Source organism: Neofelis nebulosa, chromosome X (assembly GCF_028018385.1).
Source record: "Neofelis nebulosa isolate mNeoNeb1 chromosome X, mNeoNeb1.pri, whole genome shotgun sequence".
Taxonomy (NCBI): domain Eukaryota; kingdom Metazoa; phylum Chordata; class Mammalia; order Carnivora; family Felidae; genus Neofelis; species Neofelis nebulosa.
This window is the reverse complement of record NC_080800.1, coordinates 78,274,255-78,280,327: the sequence shown is the minus strand read 5'-3', so window position 1 is coordinate 78,280,327 and position 6,073 is coordinate 78,274,255. Positions and strand designations below refer to the sequence as shown.

The 6,073-nt window shown below is 34.8% G+C and overlaps 1 pseudogene; it reads left to right on the top strand.

The window, feature by feature from the left end:
- The first annotated feature begins 217 nt into the window (after positions 1–217).
- On the top strand, positions 218–345 carry LOC131503357 (U2 spliceosomal RNA; annotated as a pseudogene).
- The last annotated feature ends 5,728 nt before the right edge of the window (positions 346–6,073 follow it).

Genomic DNA, 6,073 nt, shown 5'->3' with positions numbered 1-6,073 from the left:
AAAGAAAGCTTATTTTTATAAAACCTAGAAACAATATTTATATAAGAATTTTATTCTGCACAGCAAAGGAAATGATCAAAGCTAAAAGGCAACCTATTGAATGGGAGAAGATATTTGTAAATGACATATCCAATAAAGGGTTAGCATCCAAAATATATAAAAAATTTACAAAACCTAGCACCTAAAAACAAATAATCCAATTAAAAATAAGCAGAAGATTCCTTCTTGGCTTTTTGGCTAAGATCAAGGGTAGTGTCTGTTCTTATCAGTTTAATAAAAAATGAGCATAAGACATGAACAGACATTTCTCTTAAAAAAAACATACAGATGGCCAATAGACACATGAAAAGATGCTCAATATCATCATCAAGGAAATGCAAGTCAAAACCACAATGAAATACCACCCAGCTACAATAAAAAACACAAGAAACAACAAGTGTTGGTGAGGATATGGAAAAAAAGGAACCCTTGTGCACTGTTGGTGGGAATGCAAACTGGTGTAGCCACTGTGGAAAACATTATCGATGTCCCTCAAAAAAGCTAAAAATAGAACTACCCTATTACCAGTAATCACACTACTATTTATCCCAAAATACAAACACACGAATTCAAAAGGATATATGCACCCCTGTGTTTATGGCAGCATTATTTGCAGTAGCCAAATGATGGAAACAGCCCAAGTGTCCATCAATAGATGAATGGATAAAGAATGTGATATATATATATATATATATATATACAGACACACACACACACACATATATATATACACACACATATACATATACATATAATGGAATATTATTTAGCCATGAAAAAGAATTAAGTCTTACCATTTGGAATAACATGAATAGAATTAGAGAGTATAATGCTATCTATGTGAAATAAGTCAATCAGAGAAAGACGAACCCATATGATTTCAGTCATAGGTGAATTTAAGAAACAAAACAAATGAGGAAAGGAAAGAGAGAGAGAGAAACAAAAAAGCAGACTCTTAACAATAGAGAATGAACAGATGGTTACTAGAAGGAAGATGGGTAGGGGGATGGGTGAAATAGGCAATGAGGATTAAGGTATGCACTTGTGATGAGCACTGTGTAATGTATGGAATTGTTGAATCACTATATAATACACCTGAAACTAATATAACACTGTATGTTAACTATACTGTATATAACTAACTATATAACTAACTATAAGAAAAAATAATTTAACAAAATTAAAAGTATTTATTCCATTTTGAGATAAAAACTAATTTTCTTTAAAGTGTTAATATTTTGATGAATGAACAAAAGTCATAGGCAACTAACTACCTAGACCAAAATGATCTGTGGGTCAGATGCATTGGATCTTCTGGAGGGGAGGGTGCAACCTGAAAGCAGATTTCCGGGCTACCCTAAACCCAGATCCACTGAATCAGATTTTCTGTTGGTGGAATCTAGGAATTTGTAATTATAACAAACTTCCCTGGTAATTGTTAAACTGGCTAAGCCTGAGAATAACTGACCTGAAATGCCACCATCAAAGATTCTTTGATTTTTGGGCTTTGGCCCTTTTTAGAATGTAAATATTTCTAGAAAAGATAATACATAAAGATGTGAGTGGAATGAGTTAATTTGTGACCACCTATCCAACATCACAATTCACAAAAAGCATTACTAGAATTTTTGATCTTTGCTGTGTGTGTGTGTTTGTGTGTGTGCATGCACACACGTGTGTAAAAGAGGGCTATTCTAGATAGGGCCGGCCAAGCTTGCTTTTGGTTATATGAGTGGGCAGGCGGTGTGAGCACCTTTATTTTCTACTTTATAGGCTTTTCTCAGGGGATGGGAGCAGGGATCTACAACACAAATTTCAAAACTCTTCCTTCCTTATGCTCTCCTTCATAGGCTTTTCTCAGGGGATGGGAGCAAGGATCTACCACACATAGTTCAAAACTGTTCATTCCCTAGACTAAATGGTGATCTTTACTGAAAATTCTCCAGACCTATTTATAGTCCCTTCCTTTCGTCTGGCTGAATGAAAAAAAAATAATTACGTTTGTAGGAAACAAGCTTCCTTACTTATTAAATGCTATAAAGCCAAGCCTTGTGGGCAGCTCTGACTGATTATCAAGATTTTCAAATAGACTCTTCTACTATGTAGAAGAAAGTTAGTTCTGTATCTAATATGCATCTCATGGTCAGGTGGGTTGAGCTAAAGCATTTGTTAACATTTAAAGAGAGGGAGCTGATTATATTGATCCTTCTTATGTAAATTGGCCAAAGTGATCAATTTTGGGTTGTAAATTTTGATGTTGAAATGCATTACCTTAATATCATTTAAGCACAGACAACTGTCAACTCCATTAACTCATAGTGTGTGGTCTAAATTTGGTTTTCAACATTTCCAGAATGGCGAGATGAGATGTGTTTAGAAATTTGCATGCATAGTAAATCTGTTGCTCTTTTATAGGCTATTTCCTGCATGTTCTACCAAAATAGGCAATCATGGTGTCTTTGCATAGTCATAGATTGCATTGTTGAAAATCTACTCTTCCTCATCCTATCTTCACTGTAATCATGAAAGAATGAGAATATTTGAATTAAATTAGCATTCAGGCAGTTAGTATACAGGTAGAGAAGGATTAATAGTGGTATTTGTTGTTATACACCAACAGGAGATAAACACAAAGGCAAAATGTTGTCGGTGTGAAACTACTAACACCCAGAGGCTAAGGGAGGCTAAGGGCCCAATGATTTCCAAAACCCAGGAGATGGCTCATGAACACAGGGTTACTTTGATACTTTGACCTGTTGGCAACAAAATCATCAACAAATAATCCTGTTCTAAATGGCATTCTCCGCCCATTGTCCATATGATAAATTCTCTCTATAAAGAAATAATCTGATTAAATGCTATATCAGTTAGGATTAGGTACAGTTCTGAGTGACAGAAAATTTAAATTAACAGTGACTTAAACACACAAGATTTAATCCTCTCACATGAGAAATGTAGAGGTTGACAATCCAAGGCAGGGTTGGCAGTTCCATGAAATTACCAAGAATGTAGGCTCCTTCTAACTTTTAGCTACATCTACCCTAGAATGTGTCTCTCATGCTTATGACCCAAGATAATTACTTAAACTCTAAATATTGTGTCACCTTTCCATAGAGTAGAAAGGAAAATGAAGGCTAAGTATGGTAAATCATTTTCTTTCTTTTTTAAGTTTTTCTTTTTTTAAGCTATTTTGAGAGAGAGAGCATGCACACACAAGCATGAGCAGGGGAAAAGCAGAGAGAGAGAGAAAGGGAGAGACAGAATCCCAAGCAGACTCCACACTGTCAGCACAGAGCATGACATGGGGCTCTATCTCATGAACCGTGAGATCATGACATGAGCCAAAATCAAGAGTCAGACATTTAACTAACTGAGGCACCTAGGTGCCCTTGCATCATTTTCTTTTAAGGCTACTTTACATAAGTCACACATAAAACTTTCACTTACATGGCCATGCTTAGAACTTGCCCATGACACCATCCATACTGAGACACAAGACAAGTTGAAAAATACAATATTAAGCATGGGTTCTGCTAAAACTCAAAATTTTCTTACAAATGGAGAGAATAGATATTGAAGATCAACTAGCTTTCTTTGTCTTAAGTGTTGTGGAGATTTGAGGTGAGGCAAAATAACTGAGTCAAGCTCTAAAATTTTCTTCCCTGCCATATATTCAATATTCTGAACTGGAAAAATATGTAGCTAAGAATTCTTTATCCGCAAGGCTGTTATTCAAAATAGGATAGGAGAGATAAATAATTTCCCAAACAAACAAAAACTAAAGGAGTTTGTGGCCACTAAACCAGCCCTTCAAGAAATTTTAAGGCGCACTCCTTGAGTGGAGAAGAAAACAAAACAAAAAAACCAAAAGCAACAAAGACTAGAACAGACCAGAGAACATCACCAGAAACACTAACTCTTCATGCAGCTGAACGGCACTAAATTTATATCTTTCAATAATCACTCTAAATGTAAATGGACTAAATGCTCCAATCATAAAACATAGGGTATCAGAATGGATTAAAAAAAAAAACAAAAACAAGACCCATCTATATGCTGCCTACAAGAGAAGCATTTTACAACTAAAGACACCTGCGGATTGAAAGTAAGGGAATAGAGAACCATCTATCATATTAATGGATGTCAAATGAAAGCCAGAGTACCCATACTACCCATACTTGTATCAGACAAAATAGATTTTAAAACAAAGACTGTAACAAGAGATGAAGAAGGCCATTATATCATAATTAAGGGGTCTATCCACCAAGAAGATCTAATAATTGTAAATATACCCCCAACTTGAGAACACACAAGTATATAAATCAATTAATCATAAACATAAACTCATTGATGATAATATCATAAGGGTAAGTGACTTTAACACCCCATCTACAGCAATGGACAGATCATCTAAGCTGAAAATCAACAAGGAAACAATGGCCCTGAATGACACACTGGGCCAGGTGGACTTCACAGATACACTCAGAATATTTCATGCAAAAGCAGCAGAATACACCTTCTTCTCCAGAATATATCACATACTGGATGACAAATCAGCCTGCAAAAAATTACAAAATGATCTCTAACATACCAGGCATATTTTCAGACCATAATGCTATGAAACTTGAACTCAACCACAAGAAAAAATTTGGAAACACTACGTATGCTTAGAGCTTGAATAACATCCTACTAAAGAATGACTGGGTTAACCAAGAAATTAAAGAGGATATTAAAAAGTACGTGGAAACCAATGAAAATGAAAACATAACAAGCCAAAAACTCTGGGATGCAGAAAAGGCAGTCATAAGAGGAAAGTATATAACAATCCAGGCCTTCTTAAAAAGGGAAGAAACATACAACCTAACCATACATCTAAAGGACCTGGAAAAAGAACAGCAAATAAAGACAAAAACCAAGAGAAGAAGGGAAATAATAAAGGTTAGTGCAGAAATCAATGATATTGAAAGAAACAAACAAAAAAGAACAGACAATGAAATCAAGAGCTGGTTCTTTGAAAAAATTAACAAAAGTAATAACCCCTAGCAAGATTTAGCAAAAAGAAAAAGGAAAGGACCCAAATAAATCCACAAATGAAAAAGGACAGATCACAACCAACACTGCAGAAATACAAATATTAAGAGAATATTATGAGTAATTATAAGCCAAAAAAATGGGCAATCTGGAAGAAATAAACAAATTCCTAGAAACATATAAACTACCAAAACTGAAACAGGAAGAAACAAAATTGAACAGACCAATAACCAGCAAATAAGTTGAATCAGTTATCAAAAACCTCACAACAAACAAGAGTCCTGGGCCAATTATACCAAACATTGAAAGAGAAATTAGAACCTATTCTTTTGAAGCTGTTCCAAAAAATAGAAATGGAAGAAAAATTTCCAAACTAATTCTACAAAACCAGCATTACCTTGACTCCGAAACCAAAAAGTCACCACTAAAAAGGAGAATTACAGACCAAACTCCCTGATGAACATGGATGCAAAAATTCTCAACAAGATACTAGCAAACCGAATCTAACAACACATTAAGAGAAATATCCAACACAGTCAAGTGGGATTTAATAAATCCTTGATAAAATCCTCAAGAAAGTAGGGATATAAGGAATATACCTCAAGATCATAAAGGCCATACATGAAAGACCCACAGCTAATATCATCCTCCAAGGGGAAAAATTGAGAGCATTCCCCCGAATGTCAGGAACGTGACAGGATTGTACATTCTCACTACTGTTATTTAATCATTTTGGTAGTCCTAGCCTCAGCAATCATACAACAAAAATATATAAAAGAATCCAAATAGCCAAGGCAGAAGTCAAACTTCACTCTTTACAGATGACATGATACTCTACATGGAAAATTCAGAAGACTCCAGCAAAAAACTGTGAGAACTGATACATGAATTCAGCAAAGTTTCAGTATATAAAATCAATGCATAGAAATTGGCTGCATTTCTATATACCAAAAATGAAGCATCAGAAAGAAAAATCAAAGAATTGATCCCATTTATAATTACA